At 44.5% G+C, this 12,282-nt stretch overlaps 1 protein-coding gene across 2 annotated transcripts in view; it reads right to left on the bottom strand.

Annotated features, from left to right (window-relative positions):
* Window positions 1-12,282, bottom strand: part of PAPPA (pappalysin 1) — a 1,283,063-nt gene that overhangs the window by 495,193 nt on the left and 775,588 nt on the right. The gene's annotated exons all lie outside the window — the stretch shown is intronic.

Here is a 12,282-nt window from a genome sequence, read left to right on the forward strand (position 1 = left end):
ATAATTCCCCTCATGCAGCTTCATTATTAGATGCAGAAGGCTACTGGGAAACCCCATTTCGCCAAGTATTTGCCAGAGTTTTGCACGAGGGACCAGGTCGAAAGCAGTCTTGAGATCTATGAAGGCCATATACAAACTGCCTTTCTTGATGGTAACCGCCTTCCAATAGATTGCAAAAAAGCGAAAGACCTGGTCCATCGTGCCAACCTTCTTTCTAAACCCCGCCTGCAAGTGGGAGAGAACACTAGCCTCCTCTATCCAGTCGTCAACTCTCGAGATGATGACCCTGCCGACCACTTTCTGGATGATGTCAATCAGACTGATGGGTCTGTAGTTCGCAGGGTCATCTCTTGCCCCCTTCTTGTGCACAGTAACTACCTCGGCTCCTTTCCAGGAGTCTGGTACTTGATGACCCCTCATGATCAGATTCATAATTCTGGCAATTAATTTGGCCCAAATTTCTGGCTGAGCCTTCAGCAAGTCTCCGGGGATCCCATCCTGCCCGGCGGCTTTCTTAGGGATAAGGCGTCTGATTGCCAATAATACTTCTGAAGACGAAAATAACAAATCTGTTTCGTCCAGTTTTGCCCCAACACCCAACCCATTCACCCCCAAACTCGATATTTCCTCTATGCCGCCATATAGGGATGAAAAGTGAGTAATTGTGTATGATCTCATTGGAAAGGGTGTTGTTGAAGAAACTCGTGGAAATGTATGTAATAGCCCTGTATTGCCAATTCTGAAACGAACTGACCCAACTAAACCTCCTGTGTATCGTTTCGTTATAGATTTGAGAGAGATAAATAAAATAGTGGTTCCACAATTTCCCGTGGTCCCTGACATTACGGCTTTACTAACAATGATTCCGGCATCTGCTTCCTGGTTCACAGTGATCGATCTAAAGAATGCTTTCTTTAGCATCCCAATTGCAGAGGAAAGCAGAGATCTATTCGGATTTTCATTAGGAGGTCGCAGTTTTAGGCTAAAACGCGCTCCACAGGGCTACTGTGAGAGTCCGTCAATCTACAGCCAAGCACTTAAAGGTCAGCTTGATGCCTTTGTATTACCTAAAGGTGCAGCTTTGATTCAATACGTAGACGATCTTTTAGTGGCAGCTGATACAGAAGCTATTTGCAAAACGGCTACAGTATCATTATTGCACTATCTACATGACTTACACCACAAGGTATCGCCTTCAAAGCTACAGTATTGTTGTCAAGAAGTTACCTATCTAGGTCACTTATTGTCAAAAGAAGGGAGAAGGTTGACCCCAGAGAGAATTGCAGCGATTTCCCGAATGACTGTGCCAAAAACCCAAAGAGATGTTCGCGCCTTTTTAGGTATTACGTCCTACTGCAGACAATGGATTCCAAATTTTTCATTGTTGGCGAAACCATTGATAGCCCTTACGTGCAAGGATGTTTCATCCCCAGTACCTTGGTCTGAAGAATGTCAGAAAAGTTTTTCTGAATTGCGTGATGCGTTGTGTTCGGCTCCTGTGTTGGGCACTCCTGACTACAGTAAGCCGTTTACACTATACGTTCACGAGAGGGATGGTTGCGCGTTGAGTGTTTTGACACAACCTTTTGGTGGTAAGCAACGCCCATGTGCCTACTTTTCTTCGACTTTAGACCCAGTAGCAAGAGCCTTGCCAAGTTGCTTAAGGGCAACAGCGGCAGCTGCGGCGTCCATTCGACAGTCCGCAGGTCTAGTCATGGATAATATGCTCACGGTAATGGTTCCGCATGCAGTCGACACTCTATTGAACCGAACGAAAACTCAACATCTGACAAGTGCAAGATTGTCTGGATATGAGTTGACGTTGCTGGCCAGTCACATACGGATAAAACGATGTAATGTGTTGAATCCAGCAACATTGCTGCCGATCGACACAGAATCAAGTGATGAAGCAGTACATGACTGCTATCTCAAAACTGAAGAGGAAACTAAGGGTCGCATTGACCTAAAAGATACTCCATTGACAGACCCCGATGGTACTTTATATGTGGATGGTTCTTGTTTCAAGTTGCCGAACGGTGATGTGACAACTGCGTATGCTGTAGTTACATTGAGAACGATTGTGGAAAACGCAAGGTTAAGTCAGAATTCGGCTCAGGCTGCTGAGTTAATTGCTTTGACGAGAGCGTGTGTGTTGTCTAAAGATAAACGGGTGAATGTGTTTACAGATAGTCAATACGCGTTTGGTGTGGCACATAGTTTTGGACGACTGTGGAGAGAGAGAGGATTCCTTACGTCACATGGTACGAAGATTCAACATGGCCAGCTTGTAAATGATCTTTTGGATGCACTTACGTTGCCTAAGCAAGTGGCGATTGTTAAATGTAGTGCGCATCGTAAGGTGACGGATGATGTTGGTCGTGGTAATGCGTTTGCAGATGAGACTGCTAAGGAGACTGCCTGGAACCTTAGCACTCGAATGTATGTGACGAGTTCGGTTAGGTGGCCTGCAGAATCAAGTATGTGTGAAAACACTATCGAGAGTGTGAAAGCAATTCAGAATAAGGCCACCGAGACTGAAAAGGCGAAGTGGAAAGAAAGTACGGGAAAGTTGGATGCGAATGGTTGTTGGATTGACTTATCGGAACAGAAAAGATGGATGTTGCCTGATGCGTATGTGCTGGCTGTTGTGACTATGGCACATGGGTTAGCACATATTAGCGCGAAAGGTATCTGTAAATTGCTGTTTCCTGTGTGGAAGAATGATGGTATTACGAAATGTGCTGAACGCTTGGTTAAGAATTGTATGGTATGTATGTTGTACAATCCTGGTAAGGGAACCCCAACTCCTCCTGGTAGTTTTGCTCCCCCTTCATGTCCCTTTGAGGTGATCCAATTGGACTTCATCCATATGGAGCGATGCAATAACTTGAAATACGTTTTAGTTGTTGTTTGCACATTCTCCCGATGGATTGAGGCCTATCCTCTCAAAGACAATACTGCTTTATCCACTGCGAAAATCCTACTGAAGGAATACTTTCCTCGGTATGGAATGCCTAGAATTGTGTGGTCAGACAACGGAAGTGAGTTTGTGGGGAGTGTGATGAAGAGTGTGTGCAAGGGCCTTGGAATTAATCAGAAATTCCATAGTGCCAATCATCCTCAGTCAGCTGGTTTGGTTGAAGGGTACAATGGCACCCTTAAACTAAAACTAGCAAAGATTCAGGCTACGACAGGTCTTTCATGGCCTGACGCTTTACCCTTAGCATTGCTGTCAACAAGGGCAACTGTACACTCCCGAGTAGGGCTCAGTCCCTATGAAATAGTGTTCGGTCGCCCTGCCAATGTTTGGGGGGTCCCTAGACCGGGTGCCTTTTGTGATCTTGAGTATCCAATGTTGATCGATTATCTTTATGACTTCACTGCTAAACTGAGGTTAATTCACCAACAGGTTCACGAAGCATTGCCGACGCAGACGGAGGGTCCAGGCCACCCGCTCCAGCCCGGAGATTGGGTGGTAACACGAAACTTTTCGCGCAAGAACAATTTGGATCCCAGGTTCACTGGACCCTATCAGGTCCTCCTTGCCACGAGAACTGCAGTTCGTCTCGAGGGGCGGAAGAATTGGGTGCATGCCACCCATACCAAGAAAGTCCCCATCCCGTTGCCAGCAGACTCGTGGGTGAGGAAAGGCATTGCATCAACTGAAACCGAAGGATTGCCGACGTTTGTACCTTTCAGCGACGCACAACCTGTCGGAGAATCCTCAGTGCAGCAAAAAGGCATTGTTGAACACTTGTCATCAGAAGACTCAAGACCAGAACATTCAGCTGATCAACAGGGCGTTGTCCCTTCGACGGATCTTTTGTTTAACGAACAGACACGTCCTGGGAAAACCCGATACTTTTTGCGATCCAGCACTAAAGACTAATAAAAGACCCCGTTCTGTCCCTTGACAAGTGCATTATCCCGTTTTCCATGATCAGTTTGAACATTCATACTATTGTAATTATTTTGTACATATTCATTGAGCTTCGTTCCTTACACTTTTTGTTTCCACAGCTGAGAGACATTGTTTTCACATATATATATATGTGAAATGAAGGCCGTAGGGCCGCGCGCGTACTTCCTCCTGGTTAGTAGGTCTTGACGCTAGGTTAAAGACCGTCGGTTCCTGGGAACTCCTAGGAATTGACTATTGCTACACAGAACGAAGTGCATCAAGAAACGTTGCGGACGGTCATAGGGAATGGCATTTTCAAAGCTGATGGACTTGGAAAGAGCTCAAGCACAAAGATTCAAGCTGCAGCAACTCAGTCGTACCAAATGTTTTGTGTTCCAAATATTTGTACTATTTGTGACTGTTTCTGCGTTATTGGTGGGTGGAGTATATTACACGATGTCTTACTTCTTGCCTTCTACCATACTTACTCCTACCCCTGACCTTAAACTCACATCCACTGTTTCTCCTCATTCTTTTCACATCTTACCTGAACACGAGCAGGCTAGACGTGCAGAATTCCGCAACAATTCCTTTATTCAGCTCCTTCATCAGCATCAGTTAGTGGTTAACACTACTAATTGTTGGGTGTGTGGGTTGATGCCGCATACTACGGATAAGGGAATTCCATATCTGGTGTTACCGTATAGCTCCCAAGGGTCTGCTCGAGCATTTCAAACAATGTTTCAAAGCGCACTGGGTTTCCACCCCATTCGAGAACCACGTTCCCCCTACTCTGGTCCTACTTCGTACCAAAAATCTTTGTCTATAGCAATAGAGGATTTAGATAGCGATATCTATGATCCCTCGCTTATCCCTGAAGAAGAGGTACAAGCCTATAGGGTCCTAAGTAGAGGCGAATATAGTGTGTTCACTGGTGAAAAACAGCTTAAAAGCTCGCCTCCGATATGGGTCGTACCCCACATTGGTAATTTTTGTTTAATAGGTCGCGGCCGTAGATCGAAAGCCCGACTTGGAGAGAGTGCTTGCACTGAAAATTATATTTTGCCAATGGTCTCGTCCCCTGTGTTTTTGGCTGCCAAGGGTACATACTTTATTTGTCATGATCGTGCGTATGCATGGTTGCCCTCTGACTTCATGGGCTCATGTTTTATCGCAAACTTGTTGCCTCCGACGTTTACTGTAGATGCAGATTATCACAAAACTAGAGTTGTGAGAGGCGTAATTAGCGAAGAGGATACTGCCGGTCAAGAGGCAGGAGACTTTTTCAAGGGTTTCCTCCCATTTTGGGGACCTATGGTTAATAGTAGGAACCTGAGACAGTTGACTCGAGTGGTAGAATCGACAGCTAATATTACTGCCAGTGCCCTTGGTAATATCACCACAGAACTTCAGGCGGATAGACTTATGACGTTACAAAACCGTATGGTTTTAGACGTGATCTTAGCAGATCGAGGTGGGGTATGTAAGGTGATCCATTCGAGCTGCTGTATTTTCATTCCTGATAACGCTCCGACTGTCTATCAAGCCATCTCGAAGTTGCATAAGATCTCCGAATCCATACACGTGGATGTAGGGGATTGGACGCTACTTGGATGGTTTTGGGGCCTGATGTCGACTTGGGGTTGGAAGATTCTGATGATCATTGGGGTCGTTGTAGCGTTCCTGTTCACGTGTTGCCTTTGCGTGCAGTGCGGTCCTGCCTTATGTGGCCTCTGTGCTACAACGTGTATGAGACAGCCACCTGTTACCAAAGGGTCTCGGTTGGACAGAGCTATGCTACAGCAACATCTCGAGGGTCTGATGAATATCGAATATGATTCCGACTAGTGCTTGCCTACATGAGGGCAAAAGGAGCGTCTGAGGTTCCGTGACAATTGTAAGTGATGTTTTCGACTCGCACGAATATGGTCGAGTCTGGTATCTAAGAACCGCAAATGACGAGTTTAGTAAGTATGCGCAGTTTCGCTGTGCTAACTTAAACCGTTCGTTTGATATGTGGGTTTTTCATCTGTACCCACGGGTTCCATCTTAGATACGGCATCCATTTTGTCTCTTGCCCTCAAGTAGCCAGCGAACGGACACTGTCCGCTTCGTTACCCTGGGACTCTCAAGATATTTGTGGAAGACACATGTTCTTTGTAAATATCTTTTACGATGAGGGGGATGATACTGTAAGGCAGATGGCCCCGCTTGAGGCTCATCTTGCCGTGCCGGTTTATTGTCTCAGCCGTGCATCTCATTAGGCACGTCCCTTTGATGCCTGTATCTCATGTTTCCCGATACCTCCCCTTTTACACCCTTTTCGATCTCCCCACTGTCTCCATCTTCCTCTGCACCTGTCTTTGTCCCTATTTCGATCTGTTTTACTGCCGATTGGAATTCACTAATGTTGGGAAGATGGGTTTTTACAGTTGGGAACCGCCAAATGTTTCCGCACTTATGTTCCGGACTTTATGTGTACCAAAGTGACCAAAGCGACCCCTCTGGGGGATAATTATGGGAACCAGGTTGTAAACTTTTGTGTACCATGTTGTCCTATGAGTAAATTCTGTATAAAAGGAGCGCTCCACAGAACCAATTTGAAGCAGTCTCCCCAAGTTGCACGTGTTGTACTTGTTGTGACTTCTGTGTTCCCTGCAGTAAATAAACCTTGAATCTTTGACGCCGAAGGAAGTGTCCCGTGTCTCTGTAAATTGTGCGCCGAAACAGGTATCCCATGAAGGTTATAGGTGTTGTTCCCTGGCACCGCTGGTACTGTTAAAAGTCCAGTCCTTCAGAGTGGGAGGGGTTTGAGTTAGTTATTACAGGGTTGAGTTAGTTTTTAGGGAGTGGGGGTGTTCGGGTTAGTTTTTAGGGGGTGGGATGGGTTTGAGTTAGTTTTTAGGGGGGTAAGGGCTAATTTTTAAGGGGGGTTCGGGTAGTCCTCAATGGATTGCAGCAGTGCATGTGTTAGTGACTGGGTCATTGTATGAGTACATGGGTAGTGACTGGATGATTAGAGTGCTGCAAGGACAGTACATGGTGATTTTATAACCGCTTGGGTTTTGGCGGAGTGATTGGATAAGTACATAGTGCTGGCTGGGCGATTGGAGGAGTCATGGGTAGTGACAGAGGGATTTCTGGAGTGCTTGGGTACTACCTGGGAAATTGGAGGAGTGAATCAGTGGTGTGCAGGTGGTTGGAGGTCTGTATGGGAAGTGCTTAGGGATTGTAGCAGTACATGAGTTAGTGCCTGGGCCATTCCATGAGTACATGGGTGCTGACTGGAAGATTAGAGTACTGCAAGGAGAGTGCATGACGAATTTCTAAGTGCTTGGGTTTTGGTGGAGTGATTGGATGAGCACATGGTGCTGGATGGGTGATTGAAGGAGTGCATGGGTACTGACAGGGCGATGGCCGGACTGCATGGATAATGCTCAGGGTATTGTAGCAGTGCATGAGTTAGTGCATGGATCATTGCATGAGTGCATGGGAACTGACTGAATGATTAGAGTGCTGCAAGGAGAGTGCATGGTGAATTTATAAGTGCTTGGGTTTTGGCAGAGTAATTGGATAAGTACACACATGTCACATCAGTCCCGCCCCCTCCCTTCTCCACTGTGCAAACGCGCCCCCGGGTAGGTTTTCAGTTGGGGGATTAAGTCCCCTTGAATCTTGAGGGTCCCTGGGGCCCAATTAGCCCACCAGGTACCTGCAGTAAGCACCACAAATCTGCGTTGCAGAGAGGTGGTCCGAGGCCATGCCCCTTTTTACACCTCTCTGCAACGCAACTTTGTTGTGCTTACTGAAGGTACTTGGTTGGCACGTTGGCCCCAAGGGACCTTCAGGATACAAGGGGACTTAATCCCCCAACTTAAAACGCCCTGGGAACCCCATCCCCGGGGCCAGCCTGCCTTTTATTTATTTCTTTTAGGGGAGTGGGGCAGCATGGCCTCCCTCCCGGGCCACTTCTGGCCCTCGGGACCCCATCCCCCAGGGCTGGCCCTATCCGTCGGGGACCATGGGGCTACCCCAATTCCCCCACGGTCCCGCCAGCTCCCCGCCTCCTGCGGGAGCTGGCATTGCTTTTCCACACGGGAAGCTGCTGACATGCAGCTCCCCATGTGGAAAACCAATCTGCTTTGGATTTTGGAAGAGAGATCAGCTTTCCCTGCTCTCGCTTCCAAAATCCAAAGCAAGTTTGCTATGGCATGCTCCTGCCTTGGCATAGCAAACAGCAGTGTCCCGGGGTGGGCACCCCAGGACATTGCAGGAGCTGTCCCTGGGGGGTAGCGTTCCCCAGGACCATCGAGGGCTCCTGGAGGGGGGCCATGCGGCCCTCCTCCCTTAGTGAAAATAGCCCTCGAGCCCCTCAAGACAGGTTTTAAGATTTATAAAAATTGAAGTCCCTGGGGTGGCGGTCCCCAGGGCTGCAGGAGGGCCGCGTGCCCACTCGCATATCACAAAGATAGCCCCGGGGAGGTGGCGGTCCACGGGGATGCAGGGGCCCCCAATAATATTTGATGACAATACCCCCGGGACCTGGCCCACATGGCAGTCTCAAATAAATTTGTTTTTAAAAACAATGCTTTTTTGGGCGCAAGGGGTCCTTGTGGGACCCCCTGAGCAGGCCTAGGGGGTCAGGGTGTTTCTACCCTGCCCCTTTTTCTTGTTTTTAAACATATCTTTCTCTGTTTTCTTGTGCCTCGTTTCTACCGAGCCACAAGATGGCTGCCATCACTTCCTGGTTTGGAGTGTTGTTAGCCAATCACAGTGGAGCTCGTGCTCGTGACGGGTCGCGACTCCACCACGTCCCTAGATATCGAAACTTGTTCTTTTTTGAATTTCTCAGGAACTACTAAACGGATTTACACCATTTGAAAAAAGGTCTCATTCTGAACCAAGGGCTACCTTTATGCCAAATTTGGTGTAATTCCGTTCAGCAATTCGGGTTGTAGCTGTGTCTAAAGTTTCCTAGGGAAAATTTCATAGGGAAAACACGTTTTGGGAGCCCCTTTTTTTCTCAGCCCCCGCTTGTCGAATCACCCCAGAACTTTCAAGACAGGAGCTGACCGGAGCGGGCCATTAGTTTTGAAAATTTTGCGAAGATTCGTCAACTGGTGCCAAAGATATTGAGAAAACAAAAAATGCTTTTCCTATGCAAACTAGGTCCTAACTATAACTATAACTACCTACATGAAAATTATTAGTTTAACAAATGTTATAAAATAAATATATATATATTAATTATTATATATGTGTGTTTAGCTTTTTTAACTTAAGTTTATTTGTTATATTTGTTAAAATGTATATTAAAAATAAGTAATTTTTAAAAACATTGTTAATATTTAATATTAATTAATTTTTTGGGTGTATATATAAAAAACGATATTTTGTATAACTATATTTATGACTTCGATATTTCTTCTCTCGATATTTTTGTCCTTACCATTATAAGTAGAGGATGTAGATATTTTTTACATTGATATTTTGGTCACAATATTTGTGTATGGGGTAGTTTGGGTGTCAATATTTTATCAGTGTATCGTCACATAGTAGCCCAACAGCCAATAAGAACAATTACAGCAACATCAACCATTTGAACCCATGCATAGCATTTAAAATTACGAAGCATAGCTACAGCACTGTTGTATAATGCAAGATAGAGCAAGGCTCGACGGGACCTGGAGTGCCACTACTAGGGAAGGACAAGCACACTTCAATCATGTGGATTTTGATTTGCAGAGGAAGTGAATCCTCACAAGTATTAATTGAGGTCATTGCTTTTGAGATGAGAGGAACAATAGGGCCATAAAGCATGACTGACATGCCACCAAATAACCTGTCAGGACTGGTAACCTTTCCGATTAGCCAAGTTGCACAGGAGCAGAACGACGCCTATTCCCAATGCCCCTCCAGGAACACCACTGCTAGGTCATTAGCCTCCTATACATGTATGTCCCAAGGGGGGAAAGGGGATGGGGATAAGAAGAGACAGCCAATCTGTAGTACTCTGCTCTTTCTTCTATCTTCAGTAGTCTTCTTCTGTCTTGTCAGTTTTTCTTTTTCACTGAAGCTGAAAGCATAATTATACTCTTTTACTATAACACTTTAATTCTTGTATTATTAATATTTTGTCCTTCCTTTATTATTCTTACCTGTACTACTCTTGGCTATTGCCCCTCTTCTGAATTGTTGTGTGCTGAATATGTCTGTAATCAAGAGTCTATTTTTCTAATTATTCTTAAATGAATAACCTAGTTTCTTCTCTTGCAGGAAACGTTAACGACACAATAGAGTGGACCAGTAACAAGTAAATCCTCAAAAGCCCTGAGGTACGAAGGTAAGTGCCGTGTTGGTTTTTATCTTCCTCTAATCTCAATAGTCTCTCGTCCGCTTCTTTGTTTATTAATTGACTGTTTGCCAAAGTAAGTTCTCAACCATCCATATTAATTTTGTATTTTTTTATTTTTTTATTATTGAGATCCAAGTATAACAGTATCATACATATGACTTAAATTGATCTTTCCACTTAAGTAATAAATACAATTTTTTTTCCATGCACATATAATATAATTCTATAAATACAATAAATATGGTAAACAAAGTTAATACTCATCACATCTCGTAAAGCAAACTATCATTGAAAATGCAGTTGCCTTAAAATCCCATAAAAGGCACAGCTATATAAAAAAAACAGCCATCCGAGAAGAGTGAGGGGACATCACAATTCTTTTAATTCATTTTCAAACTGCACCAGTTTCTTCCGGTTGGAAATATTCTCCCCAGAGCTTCTCGAATTTCCTTACTCCCCAGTTTGAATTGCATATTGATGCTCGCTTACTCTAACTCGCCTCATCTCTTGTAGCCAATCCTTCCATGAGGGAATCATCTGGTTTCGCCAATTTTGGAGTAGAAGGGATCAGGCAACCGCTGTTGCGATATATACTATTTTTACCCATTTATCAGAGAGGCCCAATCCAAGGTCAAACCTCAGGGCTGTCAACCAGATAGTTGGACCCACATTAACTTTGCCAACATTAACCAGATACTGGCATATTTCGGTCCAAAATCCCTGTATTAATGAGCACTGGCTAATCATATGAGTCCAGTTTGCCAGGGAGTGTCTTAGGCAGCGGGGACAAATACCTGTGTCAGTGGGATTGATATGCACTAAGGAGGCTGGGGTTCTATATAAAAGGCATTTTGAAAAGAAGAGCATCCATCGCCAATTGGCCCCTCTTAAAACAGAGAAATTCAATATATTGACCTCTTTCCAGATTTTTTCTGTCATATCGAGACTTTTGTCTTTCTTCCATTTTTTAACCACTTTTGTGTGGACTCCAGGCCCTTACAATTAGAGAGGATTCTCTTCCATTCCCCAGGCCGTTTCAAAGCCACGCTACTACTTAGTGCTAATATCACCTCCTTAGTAATAAGGATTAATCATAGGTCTAGATCCTGTAAAATTTTCTTAAGCTGGCTAAAAGACCCGGCAAGTAGGATATCCTCTTGTGTACACTGTCTTACTTAGCAAAGAGTTTGCCATCTATCTCCCCTCAGGAAACTCCCCACTGTCCGATAACCCGCTCGCCCCCACCTGTGAACTATCTCCAAAGATAGCCTTATCTCTAAACCTGTATCCATCACCTCCAGAGACGTCGCCGCATGTACCTGAGGGATGGAGTATTTACTGTAAAAATCCCTCAGTTTCTTGTACAGCCACTTTAGGCTTTTGTACTGTACTTCTTTTAGGCAATTTGGTTATTTTTAACATAACCAAGATTTTAAATTCCTTAAAAATCAACTGCATGAAATAACTTACGAAAAGACCTCCAAGAGCATTTAATTTAAATCTAGATAAATATTGTGCAAAATAGGCATTATAATAATCTCTAAGGGCCAATCCTCCGTTCTCACAAGTATCATATAAAGTGCTAAGTGCTATTCTAGGTGCTTTTTTGTCAGATAACAGATGAAAACATCGACTCAACCTTTCCTAAAAATGGAGGTTGCTAATAAACATGAAATGGCATAAAATAGGAAATTTAAAAGAGGGAGCTCTGACATTCTGATTAGGGAGACTCTCCCTAGAATAGTCAAAGGGAGAGAGATCCATCTGGAGAATAACCGCTGAACCTTCGTGAGAAGGGGAACAAAATTGAGATCAAACCATGCATTTAGGGCATATACAGAACCACTGGAATTTTGCAGCCAGGGAGGACCAAATTATGTGACACGGTTGACTAAATTATGCTGCTACAAAAGGCAAATTATGTGGTGTAATACAGCACATTCTGTGGTAGTATTATGTAATTCTTTTGACATTTTTACACATTAACTCTTTGTAGGCAAACGTTTCACATTACTTGTATCAAGTT

This window comes from Lissotriton helveticus, chromosome 5_1 (genome assembly GCF_964261635.1).
Source record: "Lissotriton helveticus chromosome 5_1, aLisHel1.1, whole genome shotgun sequence".
NCBI lineage: Eukaryota > Metazoa > Chordata > Amphibia > Caudata > Salamandridae > Lissotriton > Lissotriton helveticus.